This window comes from Heterocephalus glaber, unplaced genomic scaffold (genome assembly GCF_053883595.1).
Source record: "Heterocephalus glaber isolate CG9 unplaced genomic scaffold, H.glaber_assembly_v1.0 deba00001666, whole genome shotgun sequence".
Classification (NCBI taxonomy): domain Eukaryota; kingdom Metazoa; phylum Chordata; class Mammalia; order Rodentia; family Bathyergidae; genus Heterocephalus; species Heterocephalus glaber.
Genome location: NW_028258406.1, coordinates 14,606,333 through 14,625,085, shown reverse-complemented (window position 1 = coordinate 14,625,085; position 18,753 = coordinate 14,606,333). Strand labels below are relative to the sequence as shown.

The following is an 18,753-nucleotide window of genomic DNA, read 5'->3' as shown; positions in this document are numbered from 1 at the left end:
CTTCTTGGGAGCTTTCATCTTAATGGTGATGACTAATGTTAAGACAGTAGATGTGATTCTCCAGAAAGTGTGTGTAGAATGAGAAAAGCATAGGGCTGAAGATAGAACTTTGAGAATATCAGCATTTAAAGAATGGAAGCTTCTAATTAATTTAAAGAATTAAGCTTCTTTGTTTTGCTTGGGCAGTTCCCCTTCCCAAATTGCTTTCCCAGCTCTATATCCAACCAAATCTAAGTCCTTCAGTGTTTGAATTCAAACCTATCAATGTCACCAAACTGTTTCTGCTACTCTTTCCAAAGACATTATTGATAGCATTTATTTTTAATCATAATTAAATTCTGCTTTATAGAATCTTAGATTTTTGGCTTCATTGGCTGGTTCCTGATTGTTTGAAAAAAAGTATTTGTGTACACATTTCTTTTTGTTTAAAAAGCTACCCATTTAGATGGGTGGGTGTTGAACAACTGTGTGTCTACCAGTTACATTCTTGATGTTAGCAATAAGATTTAGTTCCTGACCTTAGGGTATGCAAAGTTTAATAGTGAAGAAAGACAACTAGGGCCGGGGATTTAGCTCAGTGGTTCCGGTGCCTGCCTTGCAAGCGCAAGGTCCTGAGTTCAATCCCCGTACCAAAAAAAAAAAAAGACAATTAGGTAGATGTTTTATAAAGTTCATAGCTTTTCTTATTCTTTCCCAAATATAAATTAGAATTAATTTATCGTTAAATTAACCTTATTCTACTCACACCCCTTTTCGGTGACATGAGCTTAGATGTAGGAAAGCAGAAAAATACTAGGTATAGATTTTTGCGTTATTTAGAAATGTTTGAAATTATACCTGGTATATAACTTTTCATAATTTTTAGCCTAACATTTTTTCCATGTTACACAAGTTCTTCAGAAAACTTTTTATTTATTATCTAAAAACATAGGTATGTACAGTTTGTCTTATTGCCAGACATTTTCATTTTTCCATTACTTCATTATATACGGTGCTTTTATAAGTGTACATATTTAAGCATTAATCTTTTATGCATTTAGAATTGTTTCTTTAGGGTTAATTCACTGAAGTGAAATTACTGGGCAAAAGAATATGAACTTAAAAGACATACTCCTAATATATACTGACAAATTCCTTTTCAAAAGGGTCTTGACTATTTTTACTAGGTATGTATGAAAGAACTCATCTCCCTTATTGATTATGTTTTACATGTTTTTCTTATTAATTTTCTAGTTTGATGAGTAAAAAAAGTATCTTTTTTTTTTTTTTAAATTTTGGTACCAGGGATCAAACTTGGGACCTTGTGATTGCAAGGCAGGCAGCAGAACCACTGAGCTAAATCCCCAGCCCTGAAAAAAGTATCTTGTTTTAATTTTTTTGTGTGTGCTGGGGATTGAACTCAGTTCCTTGTGTTTGTGAGGCAGGCGGTGGAGCCACTGAGCTAAATCCCCAGCCCAAAAGTATCTTGTTTTAGTAATGTGGATTTTCTTGTTAGTAAAGCTAAGCATTTAAAATATAATTACATTTGTCCTTCCTACTCTCCTTTTTGTTTCTTTAATTCTAATCACTAATTTAGTAAGCAGTGGCATCTTTTATGATTTAATAGATGTGGATCATATCTTTCTTAGCTTTTGTGTTTTTAAGGATGAAGAGGTCCAGGTTTTTCATTTTAAAGCTGTGTTTAACTTTCCTACCCTCTTTTTAAAAACATTTTTAACTATGGTAAAGTATACATAACATAAAATTTACCACCATAACCATTTTTAAGAGTACAGTGTGAGGGCCGTAAGTACACTCAGTCGCTTTGATCCTTCCTCCCACAGACTTCAGAATTCACTTTTGTTCTCTCTGGCATTGTTAGTGAACCATTCTTTGGTACTAGTTTCTGATAATTTTGTTGGCCTGTCTGGGTGAGGAAACACACTGCTTGGGTATGAAAGCTGAAATTTCTAGTTTGTATTGGGATTGGGGGTGTTACTAGTAACATAGAGAATCTTATTCAAAGAGGATGGCTCATTAGCAGTGATTTTAGTTTTTCCTGGACCTAGTATCTTGTCTTGCCAAGATTGATCCTCATCTGCCCCTTTATGTTTATCACATGGAACCTCATGAGCTTTTTAAATGATTTGTGATTGATTTGCACGAGACTTGTTACTCCTCAGAAGCTTTTGTCCATGAGGATGGAGGCTGTGTGTCTGTTTCTAACTCTGGGTATGGGCAGGAGCTTCAGAAGGTACAAAGGCTCTGCTGTGGGAAGGAGCTGTACTTGCTCAGGGAGCAGAAGGAAGACCTGTGACCTGGAGAATGGGGAGTGAAGAGACCTCGGTGTAAGAGTACGTTGCAGAGGTAAGCAGAGGCCAGATGCTGTAGGCTCCTGTTGAATGGAAATGTGAGTAGAATGTGATAGAAGGATTTTAATTGGAGTTGAGTGTAGGGACAACATAATTTAATGTGTTTTGTGAAAGATCACTCTGCTGCATGGAGAAAGGATTATAGAGTAAGAGTGGAAGCTGGTGTATGGGACGTGTATTCTCTTACCAGGTGACAGTGTTAACACTAATTCATTTCCTCTTTTTCTTTTTGGTAATCTAAACCATATTGTAAACATCTGCGGCATAACTAAAGCTAACTGGCCAAATTTACTCCATGGAAAAGTGAAGTTTATCAGAATGTATAAACATTGTAACTGTGAGTTCATTGATAATCTTTTTTTTAACTCAGCTAACTCCAGGCTAAATGTAGTTTGCTTGTGAATCTCAAAAGTTCACTGTCAACTATCTTTGTTTTGTTTTGTTTTGGTACTGGGGATCGAGCTTGGGTCCTTGTGCTTGCGCAGCAGGCGGCGAAACCACTGAGCTAAATCCCCAGCCCAGGGTCAGCTATCTTTGAATATACCTGTGAGATTAACTAAACTGTAATTATAAATGATTTAGTGAATTCCAGAAGATATTCATGTTTGGATTTTATATATGAAGAGTAGGAAGTCAGGTTGTTTATAGTACTAAAATAAAAAGCAAAACATTTGTCAGTTTTTCCTAACTGCAAAGCATCATTTTATCAGCATCATGCTTTTAGTTTCTTTTCATGTATAACTTCAGTGTATAGATGAGATTGAGCACTTTTTTGTACATTTTTGGTATGCTCACACATATTATATATTTAACTGGTGTTCTAAGTTAAAAATTGAGTAATTCCTACAGGAAGCTGGACTCCAGGGAAGGTTCTCTTTGTCCTTTCTGTGTTGCCATAGATAGCATTTACCATACTCAATTACCTGGCACACTGAGGTCGGAGAGAAAGATTGTGAATGAATGCAAACATTGAGGGGACAAACTGAAGGGACTTAAGGCAAGAGTGACATTACTTTGAAGTCTTGTGAATCTTCTGTTTTATTCCTTCTTGCAGTTCTGTTTTGATAGGGAGCGCTTTTTAGTGAGTAAAGCTGTGTGTTCTGTTTACATGATGACTGCATCTATTTTCAGCACACTGCCATTTTCTCCACTGTGAGGAGTTACAGTTTTGTAGTGTTTCCTGTGTATTGATATAGGATTAGGCTTTGTACGTTTGAATTTTTTTTTTTTTTTTCGTTTTTTGAGACAGGTTCTTTCTATGTAGTTCATTCTGGCCTTGAACTCAATATATAACCCAGGCTGTTTTCAAACTCGAGGTCATCCTGCCTCAGCCCCCTGAGTGCTGGGATTATAGGTGTGCACTATCATGCCTGGCTGAAAAAAGAATTTCATCTAAGATTATTACTTTGAATGTAAAAGTTTGAAAAGAATTTAGTCCCTGGGTTCTTCAATATGATATATGACTGACTCTTCACCACCCTTGATCTCAGCTTGGTCTGTTGATATTGCACTGGTGTAGTATTCTTATTAGTGCTGCTATCTTTATCTTCTTTCTTGGCTCTTTATCTTTCCTACCATAAGCTGTGTAGGTGTGTAAAGGTCATCTCCTTCATTCTGTTCCTTTCTTCCTCCTCATCCTGAACTCTGCAGATAACCCAGATCCTCCTCTTCACTCTGAGCCTTTTCCATCACCCTGTCCTGAGCAGCCAACAGCCTCATGTTTTCTGTGAGCTCCGTCCGTGTCCTAAGCTTGTAGCTGCTATTTATGATTGCCCCAATTCTTCAGTCATCCAGGCTCAACAGCCTCATTACCTTTCTTTTTCTTTTTTTTTTTTTTTGGTACTGGGGATCGAACTCGGGTCCTTGCGACTGCGCAGCAGGTGGTGAAACCCCTGAGCTAAATCCCCGGCCCCTCATTACCTTTCTTATATCTCTGACATGATTGTTCCTGAGCCCCCTAGTTCCTGGGATATAGCAGGCATTGTATATAGTCATCCAGTTTTGTAATCTCTTGATTCTGTAGTGTGTCTTGTCTTTTTGTTGTTTTCCCTTGTTTCGCCATTATCCCCTCTATTGCCCAGGCTATTAAGACTTTGGAGAAACCTTATTGATCATCCTGGGTCCAAGCCCACCTCCCCCCTTCCCAGCCATATGATTAATCTTATTAAACCACATCCTCCCAATACCCAACTCAAATCTTCAGTTGTTTCCCAGTGTTCCCTTTGAGCTGATTTTTCACATATACTTTCAAAATACTACCTTGGGCCAGGGATTTAGCTCAGTGGTTTCGCTGACTGCTGCGCAAGCTCAAGGACTCCAGTTCAATCCCTGGGACCAAAAAAAAGAGAAAAAAACAAGATACTACCTTAACATAACCTCTTTTTCCTTTTTTGTAAGGTACATTTATCTGTATGTTTGTGTGTTTATTTTTTTATTTTATTAGTACATGTTTTCAGAATATGCAGTTTACAGTCATCTTGGAGAATTGGTAGATGTATACTACAACTTGTTTCTTTTTATCTCCTCCCCTTCTCTCCCTCCTCTCTCCCTATTTTCATTCTTGTTGATAATATTAATCTTCTCTCATGTTGTGGCATACATTCATTGAGGTGATTAGATTTCTATACATGGCATATCTTTATTCTACTTATTTCTCCTTCTCCTCCTCTTCACTTTTCACCCTTGTTCCCTTGAACCCTTTCCTTCTTGCAAGATCCATCCCCTTGCCCCTCTTCTACCCATCCTTTATTGCTCTCTTTGTACTTTGCCACAACCCCTTTTTCTTGTGCATCCTCTTCATCAAAAATTCCCACTTTCCTGTTTCCCTGAAACTCACCTACCCTTTGGGTACCATATTTCAAATTCTACCTCGTGGGATATGATCTTCTTTTAGAAAGTCAAAACATATTTCTCTGTGCTTCTACAAAACTGGCATTATCCTGCTTCATCATTGCTCAGGATGAAGCAGGACAGAATGGTTCAAAGTATGAGCTCTGGTGCCACACTGCCTACATTGCACACCTTTCTGTGTCCTGCTATTGCTGGGCCTTGAGCCAGTTGTATTAACTCTGTGGGCCATGATTTTTAATCCATAATTTGGGAGCAGAAATAATGCCTATCTCTCAGGGCTGTTGTGAGGAATAGATGAGTTAATATATGTTTAAAATATAAGATGCTGCTCAGTTCCGTAGTGATATTTACTATTATTGTTACATATTTTTAAAAGATTCCCTAAGGTCAGGAATATCTTATTTCTCTTTGACCCCTGAAGACTCTAGAATGATGCCTTTTACACATAATCAGCTTTTCTGAGTAAGCTTTCTTACTGAATGAGATTGAAGTTTATTGAAAACCCCATTTGTCCATTAACAGCTATTTTTGGTTTTGAAATGAGAAGGTCATTTAAACTTGTACAGAGTAGTTTCAGTAGCCATAAAGCAAGGTCACCAAGCTTTTCTGGGATAATTTACTTTTTGTTTTGTTTTGTTTTTTTGGTACCGGGGATCGAACTCAGGTCCTTGCGCAGCAGGTGACAAAACCACTGAGCTAAATCCCCGGCCCTTTCTGGGATAATTTAATAATAGGGTATACTGTTTCCTTATTTAATTATATGGTTAGATAAAAAAGACTGTAACTAAAAAATATATTTTAAACAAAAACATACGAACGTGATGAAATAGTAAAACTTTGAATACCAAAACATAATACACAAGCTTTGGTGTTTACAATAAGGCCCCCAAAGACTAATGATCATATTGAACAACTGGAGAGAACCTCCAAGGTGAACATATCCAAGAGTAGAACTATCAGGCCGGAGATTTAGCTCAGTGGTTCCGTCGCTTGCCTTGCAAGTGCAAGGACCCGAGCGAGTTTGATCCCTGGTACCAAAAAAAAAAAAAAAAAGAGTAGAACTATCCAGTTATGATGTATAATTTTCTTTCAAGAATACTAGCATTAAGCTCCATTCTGGGATTTTAAAGTTATGTATCATTTAGCTTTTCTAAGATAAACATGATTCTTAGAAGTGAGTAGGAGATGTCCAGCTGGTCTTGAAATACTAAAGTTGAACATATTGTGAACTATACTTTTTTTTCGAGCTTAAATACTTCACATCAGTTTGGATATTAGCTTTATTTTATATGATTTCTGAAGCAATGACAAACATCAATGGAGTAGACATTTCATTTAAATTTTATCAATTTTCTCAGGACTTTTAATAAAGCCTTAAGGAAACTAAAATTAGACAACAGATGAAATAATAGAATAATGTTTGGTTTTCTTAGGGAAAAGGGAAGAACTGTCCATTAAATACAAGCCTAATTTTTCTGGCTGCCGGAGGAGGAGACTTGAGTTTTCAATAGTAAACAACTTGACTAAATATGTCAAGACAATTTATTCCATTTGATAATATAAAGTAAAAGTTTTCTTCCCCTTGGAGGTTTCACAAGGGCTTTTGAAGCACCTGATGGAATCATTTACACTGTTCTAAGATTTCTGTTATGGCATTTAATCCATAGTTCATATTCCCATATTATAATAAAGTCCAGATACATTATCTTGCATATTTAACATAGTTGAAAAGTAAATTTCTTATTTTTTGCGTTAATATGCTATATTAAGATTTATTCAATTTATATTTCCAATTTTGTCATGAACTTATTGCAAATATTTTTAAATGTTCTAAGTATTTTGAGGTGAATATAAAGCAGATATATCCAAGAATCTATAAAGTGTTTTTGCAGTACTTAAGTAAAAGGAGGAATGGTATCAGGTAATTGTAATGAAATATTCACACATGACCTACTCAACCTGCCAAGTCTTACTTCTGTTTCTTTGTTACTTGTCTTTACAACCTTCTTGTTGAAACACTGAGAAGTTTATATTATAAACCTCTGTGTTTTCTCTGCTTTAGAGCTGGAAATGCTGAAAGTTTCTATATTCTAAATGATACTTTCTCCCCTCTTCCCTTAAATTGAAGAGAACTATTGGGGGCAACTGGATGATTTATAAACCCATTAACAATGACAACTATATGAAAATTCAAAGGTATTTATGATTGGAATCCTATAGTTTTGGTGGAAATAATTTATTTTCCTTTCTTTTCTGCCATGTTAACTTAGTCTAGATTTATAAATTGCAAGATAAAGCCCCAACAGATTTCTAGAGACTTTCATCATTATGCCATCTCTCTGTTATGTTTTTGGATTGTGCTGTAGGATATCTGCAGAAGAACATTAAAAATATTAAAAGTAACTAGGAAGTAAAATTACTGAGATAGCAACCTTCATATTACTATTATATAAGTTGAAAATTATTGATTACAGATATGTTTTTGTTTTATGTCTTGTTCATATTTATATCTTCAAGTTTCAAGGTGGTCAGTATGCATACATTAGCGTGTCTTTTTGGCTGAAGCAGTTTCTATCAAGTAACCTAGTCATGCTTATTTGAATTCACTCTTTTGTTTCTCTGATTTCTTATGACTGTTACTAGTTGCAGTGATCAGGTAAACAAATTCTAAATACATTTTGTAAGCCTAACACTAGGAATGAAAAGGAAGTGTATTGTGTTTTTTATTTGGAATAGATGGCATTTTTATTGTGAGGGCAAATTTATGCATGTGAAATAAAAATTTTAAAAGAGCAAATCTTGAAAAATGTTACAAAAGGTATAGCCTATACATGGAGAAAGAGCTAAATGTATTCAGAATAACACAGTTGAACCTATTGAATTAGTAAGGACTTTGGAGGAGGCAGGCTGGATTTCAGTCCTGGCTTCACCACATATCAGCCTTTGTCTCAGTTTCCCCATTTGCAAAATGGGGTTGATAGTACAGTATAAGCAGCCCACAGGAATAGTTGTGACATTGATATTCATAATCTGGGTTGAGAGAATTAAGCCTTGACCTATGACATCTACTGTGTGAATGAATTTTGACTTTTCTCCTGTGAATCTGAAATGGACTACTAGTCATGGACCGTACCTGGGAAATGTGAGAAAACAGCCACTCAGGTAATTGTCTGTATGCAGTGGTTCCAGTGAGGAACCTTACTAAAGAATTCAATGAGGTAACATACAGTAAACCACCTAGAACAAGGCCTGAAAGTTTTAGCTATTATTGTTGGACTTGGGGGGGAAAAAAAGAGTATTTAATTAGGGGTAAAAGGGTTTTCAAGCAAGAGGAGTCAATAAAAGTTGTCTGAAAGTACCCCACTCCCGTACCAGGGATTGAACTCAGGATCTTGCACTTGTGAGGTAGGCCTGGTGCCACTGAGCTAAATCCCTGGGCCCTGAAAGTATTTTTTATCTTAAGCCAGTATTCACTTACTACTCTGTCCCTGGTATCAAATGGGGCCAGAAATCCATCTGAAAGGCACTAAAATTTAAACAGGATTATACGTAGAAGAAAAGTCCTTCATAGAAAGCATATAACCTGTATTAAATTCATCAAATATACTGTAACAATGAGAGAGAAAGATTTCTTATGAGCAGAAATGGCAACTGGAAACTAACTATATAATATCTTTTTGTTGCATGTAAAGGCAAGTTAGAGGGAGACACCTATGTTATTTGATCTACTAAGCTATGTGCATGCCATTTTGAGTAGGGTAAGTATTTAAATTGTCTGCTGAGTATAAAGATCTTTTGGGTTTTTTATTTTTTGTAAAGAACCATTTCAAGGGAGTATCAGCCTAGAGTGCATGTGTTGGTGCTCATCCTTTTTCTTTCTTTTACTTTCACGCACACACATAGTTTCAATATGATATTTGTAAATTTATGCAACTTTGGTATAGGTAATATGCTTATTAAATTTATTAAAATTTTGTTTTTCACTAAATTCTTAGTTTTTCATCCTGTATTGAGGATGAAAACTATACTGGCAGTTTGTCCTGTTTGTCACTGCCTTGATCATTTTCATCTGCTCCAGCTGACCCTGCTCCAGCTGCTTACCCTTCCCCTAGCCCAGCCTGTGGGACAAAGTCTGATCTTGGGGAGGATTTAAAAGTTGCAGTTCAATTCAGAGGATTCAGGAGTAAGAGTAGTTATTGCTAGTTGTATGCTTTATCTTTCAGTCTTTGTAACTGATGTGCTACTTTATTATGATCACTAGTTCTCTACCTTGCTCTCCAATTCAGATATCTGGACTACTTTTCTTTCTGTTTTCAGAGTTCTTGCTTAGATAACTGACTCTTGTGTGACATTTTCAATGTTCCATCTGATGGACTATCTGTATTTTATTTTATTTTATTTTATTTTTGTTTTTTTGAGACAGGGTCTTGGTATGTAGTCCAGGCAGCCCTTGAAATCACTGTTGTAGTCCAGACTGATCTCGAACTCACAGCAGTCCTCCTGCCTCAGCCTCCCAAGTGTTGGGATTATGGGTATGTGCCACCATGCCCAGTTTATTGGACTATCTTTAAATTCATGCTGAAATGCCCTCATATCAGCTACTGGACTAAATGTTGACTGTTGCCTTGACAGTTTTATCTGTTTTCTCCCTACTAAATTTCCCCTTACTCCCTACAGTGGGTTCACTGCCACACAGTTTCTAGTTTCACATCCTTATCCCTGCATTCCCACTGCAAGAACCTCAGGGTGAGGGAGTTTAACTGATTGACTCTGTCATCTCTGAAATTTAGGTAGAGGTGTTGACTGAATTAAATTAGGATGACTCAGGGGCCCGGGATTTAGCTCAGTGGTGCCGCCTCCTGCCTTGAAAGCACAAGGTCCCAAGTTTGATCCCCAGTACCAAAAAAAAAAAAAAATCTATAATGATTTATATGGGAAATGTATATGTAGTCAACCAACAATGAATACAGGGATTGTTGAGCAGCTGTGGAATAAGTTTGATTGTGTCTGGATTCTGAAACATTTTGAAGCCCAGAAGCATATTAGTTAATAATTAGTGAAGTATGTATATGAGGTTTTTTAAATAATTATTTTCCAGAAGGGGTTAAAGGCAGCTTAAATACCTAGCATGACAAAATTAAGTATATATTATGGTATAGAATCAAAAAGGTTAAGAAAGAGTAAGAGCTCAGAGTGAGAATAATATCCCCCTATTGCAAATAAAAAAGTATAGAAATGACCTGTAAATTAGCTGTGAGGTTTTTAGTAACTAATGCAAGGTGGAAATAGTTAACTGATTCTAAGCCCGTAAAATATTATACAAGTAAATTTCATAGGAAAAGCACAAGAATTTCTGTTATTGAGTTGCCTGAAAGAAAAATACTGAGGGTCTAGCAGAAATAGCCCCAGGAAAAAAATTTTTTCTTCTTCTTTTTTTTTTTTTTGATAGTGTCTCACTATATAGACCAGGCCAACCTTGAATTTACTAGATAGCCCATGCTGGCCTCAAACTTTCAAACCTCTTACTTCACCCAACTGAGTCCTGGGATTATAGGTGTGCACCACCATGCATGGGTGAAAAAAAGAAAGTATGTTAATGGCTGTGCTTCATTCTTTCAGGTGTTTGAAACTGTATATATTGTAATGTGGGCAGAATTAGATTGTATCTGAACAATTAGAATAAGACTAATCTCATGAGGGCTGGGGATGTAGCTCAGTGGCACAGCTCCTGCCTGGCAAGCACAAGATCCTGAGTTTGATGCCCGGTGCCAAAAAAAGACTAACCTCATGAAAAAAAAATATAGTTTGTCATATAAGTTATGTTATGAGAAATATTTATTTATTTATATTTTATTTTATTTTATTTTGGTACCGGGGGGATTAAACTCAAGACCTTGTGCTTGCAAGGCAGGCGGTGGCCCCACTGAGCTAAATCCTCAGCCCATGAGAAATATTTATATATTCTACATATTTCAAAATAACAATGTTTCCCTGGTCACTAAGGAAGTCTAGAGATACATTCAAGTTTATTTCAAGTTTACCTGGGTATGTTCAAATTCACATTGTCAAAACATTTTAAAATACGAAGTTTTTTTAGCAGATTTGAAAGAGTAAAGAATATTATCTTTGAAAGATATCCTGAAAGAACCTATTTTCTAACACATAGTTTAAAATCAACCAGATGATTTGGTGAGCTCAAGAACACGGAGTGTGCACCCCAGAGAATGACAGGTAATATGGTACAAGAGTGTGTGTTGCATATCTAACCCTAAAAATTGACATTGAAAGCCAGGCGTGGTGGCACATGCCTATAATCCCAGCACATGCCTATAATCTCAGCATTTAGGAGGCTAAGGAAGGAGGATTGCTATCCATTCAAGGCCAGCCTAAACTACATGGAGAGATCCTATCACAAAACAAAAGAAAACAACTCTGACATTGAATTGTTTGTCCAGTGAGGGAGAAAATTGTTAGTTAAATTTTTATATTTAGATTTGTCATCTCAAAACGAAGAGATTTAATTTTGTAGCATTATTATTATTATTATTATTATTATTATTATTGTTACTACTACTACTACTATTTTTACTTATCTTTACATTGACCTTGGCCAGTTTTCAGTTGATTTTTAAAATGAGGATTAGAAAATTTTCTTTCATGTATTAACTGTCTTAATGAAGCTCTTGTTTGAATTAGTTGGAGGATAGACTGTTTTAGCAGAAACTTTGCTCAAGCAAGTTGTCATTATTCTGTCAGATATTGGCTAGGCACAAAGACCTAGTGATCAAATAGCAAAGAATAAGCAGACTTCTGAATCATTTTATGTTTGATTCATTGAATGACTGACTGAAATTTGCTGAGCTAGATACATGTGATATAAATAATGAGAAAGCCATATGCCCTGCCCTCAGAGTTTACTAGGAGATTATAAGTTTAAAGGAAAGTAAGCCAGTTGTATCAGTGTAAAAAGTGCTCTGAGAAATAGTTGGTATGATGTAAAAATAAAAAATTGGAACCTTGTCCTGTGAAGATTCATGTAGTTGAATTTCTAAGGAATTTACTTGGGAAAGGATCTCCCAGTTCTTTGAAGTAGGAAGAGTGTACTCCATGTATTGCCAGGGAAAGGCAAGGAATGACAGGAGATGAGGCCAGAGGTATATGAAGGGGCTAGAATAGAAAAGGTCTTTTGTGTGGGGATAAAGAGCATTGTTTTATGCTGAAAGCTATAGGGAAACATGAAAAAATTTTGAGTTGAAAACTTACAAGACGATTTGGATTTTAGAAAGATGGATCTGACAGCAATTTACAGAAGATACTAAATGTGAGGAACAACACTGTTGGCCATTAGATTATGGAAAACTTAGGTTAGACGTGATAATTCTTTAATGGATAGATTAAGGCAGGGACAGTTGCAAGGAAAAGGAAGAGGAGAGAATTACATTCTGAAGTGGAAGTAGAATCAGTTTTGGTTCATTATCTGACAGGATATGAGAAATGATGGAAAAAAATTGAAGATCATTTGTAGTTTTCTGATTTAGGACATGAGTTTGTTTTGTTCGTTTTCTCTTTAGATTAAGGTGAAATTCAATTTAACATGAACAATATAAAAATAAATGGATTCCACTATTTAGTGCATTCACAGTGTTGTGTAGTTACCACCTTTATCAGATTCCTAAATGTTTTCATCACCCCAAAGTAAAATTCCATTCCCATTAGAGATTCCCCATTCTCCTGTCCCTAGCCCCTAGCAACTACCACCTACCTGCTTTCAGTCTCTAGGAATTTTACTGTTTTGAATATTTCGTATGAAGGGAATGATACAATATGTGACTTTGTTGGGCTTCTTTCACACAGCATGTGATCATGTGTCATCCACATTATAGTATGAACCCATACTTTATTCATTTAGATGGCTGAATAGTATGCCCTGTGGGTATGAACTGTATTTTGTTTATTTATCTGATATTGGTGGACATTTGAGTTGTTTCCATTGTTTGGCTATTGTGAATTGTGAACGCTGCTATGAGCATTTATATATGTTTGATTACTTGCTGCTAGTAATTCTGTATTTAACTTAGGAACTACAAAACTGTTTTTCATGCCTGTACCACTGTTCACACCAATCATTGTGTAAAGATTCCAATTTTTCCACATCCTCACCAACACTTGTTATTTTCCATATATATATATATATATTTTTTTTACAGGTTGTATTAAAACAATGTTTTATTCTCCATTAGGAAAAAACCTCTATCAGAGGAATCACAAAACTAGTATTTCTATAATTAAGGAAACTTTAAATTCTAAAGAAAAATATCTCGTTTCCCCACTGGAATTAAAATTTACATTTTGTTGAATAGCTTTAGTTTTAATAGTTAACAAAATATTTTAGATCCCCCAATTTTTTACTTTTAACATTCAAATTCCAAAATTACGTTTAATTAATCCAAATCATACAGCAAAGAATTCTGAAAACTGAATGCACAATGAGTCACGTGATCTTTAATAATCTGGACACTGCCATCCTGCATATTGATTTCTTTTATGCTATCAAAATCAGTTGTATTGTGAATTACAGTTTTGTTCAGTGATGAAGACTGGTGATCTCCATCTAACTGTTTTTCTTCACTTATGACTGGTTCCTTTAAATTATCTTCCTCATTTGAATAAGTAGCACTTTTTTCTTTTACAAATTGAGGTTCCATTTTTGCCTCAAGTGGCTGAGATTTTCCTAGTTGCATCTGAGAAACATCAAGAGGCTCTTGTTGAAAGCCTGCAACTGAACCACAAATATCTATTTCTGGTGATTTAACTGATATAGATGAATCAGAATCAATTGTAGAAGTGGTAAGATGTTCTATATTTTCATTTTCAGTTAGAGGACATCCTTCATTGATTCTTTTTTCCTTTCCTCGAAGCTGATCAGGATTACTACATTCTTGTATCTTTGCATGAATTTGAATCTTCTCATCAGTAACCTGAAGAACTTCAATTAATGGTGGGGTTGGGAGCACTGTCTGTTTGAATGGAGGGTTCAGGACCTCTTCAAGAAACTCATTAACATTTACTTCACTGACAAATAACCTTTCCTCCAAAGAACAGCTGTTTAAACCGTAAAACCACTCTCGCCAATGTCCATGGCTCCCTGGAGATTTGGCCAGCACTATCACTGCATTGTCTGAAGAAACGCTAATCTCGGGTTCTTTGGTACTCAACTTATTCTCTGGAGCAAACTGCAAGTGGAAGGAGTAAGCTAAGTCTTGTGTGGCGAAGTTCAATTTGTACCGGAGGGGGTTCAGATCTCCTCGAAGGCTTTGTGGCTGAAGCCCGGGCACTTGAACTAGCAGTCAAGGAGTCTTCGTCCTGACTGCACTGCAGGGTAGGACACGAGGGTTCCCCCGCTCTCGGCCGCTGAGCCTCCCGTGGCTCGGCCGGAGCGCAGGCCGCCCGCGCCCTCGCTTCCTTCCGGAGACTCCCCACCGGAGCCCCGGGACGAAGCACAAGGGGAGCCTCCCTGCGTCCCCAGGCGAGCTTCCAGCTCCGGGAGGGAGGCTGCTCCTTCTGCAGACCCCGGAACGAGCGCCAGGACGCACCCACGTTCGGCTCCACACATTTTCCATATTTTTAATTACAGCCATCCCTATGGATATGAAGCAGTATCATGAGGTTTTGATTTGTGTTTCCCAAATGGCTAATGGTATGCATCTTCATTGTGCATGGATGGCAGTCATTTGTATGTCATCTCATTTCCACTCCTACGTATATGCCCAAGAGGTTTATTCAGATCTTTTGCCCATTTTTCAATCATGTTGTATTATTGAGTTATAAGTTATTTGATAAAGTTTAATTGATCTATTTCTTCTTTCATTGCTTGTGTTTTTGGTGTTTCGTTTAGGAATCCAATACCAAATCCAAGGCCATGAAAATGTCCCCTATGTTTTAGATCATTGTGCTGTCTCAGTATATTCTCCTGTTACCTTCTAGAAAGCTTTTCTCTTTCACATTTAGAGGTACAATCCCATATATATATGTGTATATATATATATATATATGTTATGTGTGTGTATATATATACACATATATGTATATATATGCATAGTGTGAGGTAGGGATCATTAATCATTTTTTGCCGCATATGGAAATTAATTCCTCAGCACTGATATTTAGAAAAACCATCCTTTCCTATGCAGTGCTGCCTTTGTCATAAATCCATGTATGTAGGCTTATTTGTGTATTCTATTCTTTCAGTATACTTTTGCTGTTAAGTTTTGATATTTGAGAAAGTCCTTCCATCTACTTCTTTAAGATACTTCAACTATTAAGCAGCCTTTGCTTTTCTGTGTAAATCTTATCATTCTTCATAAAATCATTTTGAGATTTTGATGGAATACCATTGAATCTACATCGGTTTGGAAATTTATGATATTGAATTTCTACATTGAATTTTAAAAATGTGTTTCAATAAAGTTTTATGTATCTTTCATTAAATTTCAGGCATTTTTTATTTATTGCTTTTGTAAATTATATCTTTCTGAAAATTGTGTTTAAGTGCTGATGTGTATATAATGCAGTTGGCTACCTTGTGAGGCAGGCAGCAGTGCCACTGAGCTAAATCCCCAGCCCAGTTGGCTACTTTGTTATACCTTAATCTGACTGTAACAAGTTTTCTATATGTTGTTTTTTTGAGAGTCACAGCATTTGAGTATGGAAGTTTTGCTTCTTCCTTTCCAATCTTTGTTATTTGTATTTTTTTTGTACTGTTGACGAGGATGATACTATGCAATAAAAATATGGGCATGAGGATGCAGACCTGTAATCCCAACACTGGTAGAATGAGGCAGACAGATTACAAGTACCAGCTCAGCCTACATAATTTAGTGACTTAGTGAGACTCTGTCTCCAAATAAAACATAAAAAAGGGTTAGGGATATAGTTTAATGTCAGGGCCCTGGTTTTGATTCCTAGAACTGATTTTTTAAAAGGTGGAATTAATTTTAATACTTCGCTTTATTTTATCTAATTCAATATTGTCATTTCAGTATGTAGTGTGTAAACATTAATGAGAAAATGAGATATTGTACTTTTGGAGGTACTAAATTTTCAAAATCTGTTTACATCACTTCTCAGTTTGCACTAGCCATAGTGCTTATGTTAGTGGCTACCATATTGACAGTGTAGGACTAGAATTTCCAGGATAGTGTTGATTGTCTTCTTCCTAATTTTCAAACAAATCCTTCTGACATTTCATCATTAAGAAGAACGTGTTTTGAAGGTTTTTGTAGATACCTTCTATATGATTAAACAAGTTCCCTTCTAATTTTAATTAACTAAGTTTATTCATAATAAAAAGTTATATTGAATTTTATCTTTTTTATTTCTTGAGGCAATAATTTTTTTCTTTAATTTGTTTCTTTTTTAATCTGATGATTAAAATTTACAGATTTTATAAACTATTGTGATAAACCCAATTTGGCCCATGATGTCTCTTTATTTACTACTAGATTTGTTTTGTGTTTGTTTGTTTTTAAAAAGAGATTTTTGCCCTGTTCATAAAGGGAATAAATAGCCTATAATTTTCTTTTCTAAACTGCTTTTCTGATTTTGGTTTCAAGGTTTTACTTGCTTCTTAAAATAAATTGGAGAGTTAAACTCATATATATGTAAAATTGCTAGAAAATTTTTATTAAAATGGGTACATTTTAGGTATACAGTATAATGACATCACTGGAGATTTGAACCTTTATGAATATATCTTGATTCTTATTCTTATATTTTTCCCTGTCCCCCTGCCCTCCCTTCAACCCCTCCACCCCTCCCTATTTACAAAGACTTTGTTTCTATTTTTTCATTTTCATATTAATTTTTTCATTTTTCATATTAATTCTATTCCCCCTCTTTCCTTTCCCCAATCCCACCCACTTCCCCTTCCCTTTTTATTAAGCTCATTTTAGTTACTTGGCAGTTTGGTAGAATTTTGCATGTACAACCTAGGTCTGATTTCTAAGTGTTGCCTTAAAGTTTGTAATAGTCTATCTTTTATTTTTCTGTATAGGTGATTATATTTACCTTTTATTCCTGCTATTTATTTTGCTTCCCATTTCCATTACATTTTTCTAAAGTCTTCCTGCCTGTTAGTCTTGAGTACCAGGTGATGTTTCTATGCATGTATGCCTTGTGTAATAAATTAAGGTAAGGATTTATCATTTCTTTGTGATGAAACAGTCAAAATCTTTTTTTTTTTGTTCCAGGAATCGAACTCGGGACCTTGCACTTGCAAGCCAGGGATTTAGCTCAGTGGTGCCACCGCCTGCCTCACAAGCGCAAGGTCCTGAGTTCGATCCCTGGTACCAAATAAAAAAAAAAGTAAATTATTGTTATCTGTGGTCACCATACTGTGCAATAGAACACCAGAACTTACTTTTCCTATATAACTGTAACTTAGTACCTATTGATCAACCTTTCCCCCTTCCTCTCCTTTTATTTTCTCCACCCTCCAGTAACCATCATTCCATAGTGTTTAAAGAGAAAATTTGGCTTGAAAATTGCATCTTGTTTTAAAATCTCATTTTAAAAAATATTTGTTGTCTGCTTCCCTCTGCATTTTAAGGCTTATTCTAGTTCTTTTTATATTAAATTCAAAAATTAACTAAATTTCAAGTTTTCTTCTTTAACAGCATGAGCATTTAAGGGTATAAAATTTCCTGGGGTTTTAATTTTTCATTCTATTATATAAGTGTGAATCTTCATTTTAAATGTTTTAAAGTTCCATTTTTCATTTATGTTTTTCATTTATGTTTTGACCTACAAATTATGTTTTGAAATGATTAAATGTAGAAGTTCTCTATGTTATCATTTGTTAATGCATTGTACATTAATTGCATAGTGATCTTCAATCTGGTTATATGAAATGGTTCTTTGATGTTTGTTTAGTCTTGCTTTATGGTTTAGCACAGGAAGAGTTCATAAAGCTTACTTATAGTTTATGTAAAATGGGTATATCCTTTAATTTTGAACTTGAGGATTCTCTGTGTCAAGTTAAGTTTTAAATAAAGTCAAGTTTTAAATTTGTTAGATCTTTAATATTTTAGTTAATTTGGTCCAAATGACCTAACAATAAGAGAGGCAATTTGACTTTCTTCCATATATTTATATCAAATTTTGCTCTTTATATTTGTATGTATTCAGTGCACATGAGATTAGAATTCATATTTTCTTGGTGCATTGAAACTGTTATGACTCGAACTCCAGGGATTCATCTTATTTTAACAAAGTCACTCCAGCTTTTGTCAGTTGATATAGTCAATGATATCTTTTTTTCCAATTCCCATATTTAGTATTTCTATGACTTTATATTTTAGTCTGTCTCTTATAAATATTATTTTATATAGTGGAGTTTGGGAGGAAATAGCATTTTAAGTCTTTTGACTGGTGAGTTTCATCTATTTATATTTGTATCTGTTTTCATCTTGCTGTTTGTTTTGCTTTTTCTATGCTTTGCCCCTCACCCCCAAAATTCTTGCCTTATTTTTTTGGATTATATTTTTTGACTTTG

The 18,753-nt window shown here is 35.4% G+C and overlaps 1 protein-coding gene and 1 pseudogene across 1 annotated transcript in view; one reads left to right on the top strand and one right to left on the bottom strand.

Annotated features, from left to right (window-relative positions):
- The window catches only part of Tsc22d1 (TSC22 domain family member 1), a 154,972-nt gene that overhangs the window by 59,518 nt on the left and 76,701 nt on the right, over positions 1–18,753 (top strand). The gene's annotated exons all lie outside the window — the stretch shown is intronic.
- Positions 13,410–14,539, bottom strand: LOC110348997 (protein kintoun pseudogene; annotated as a pseudogene).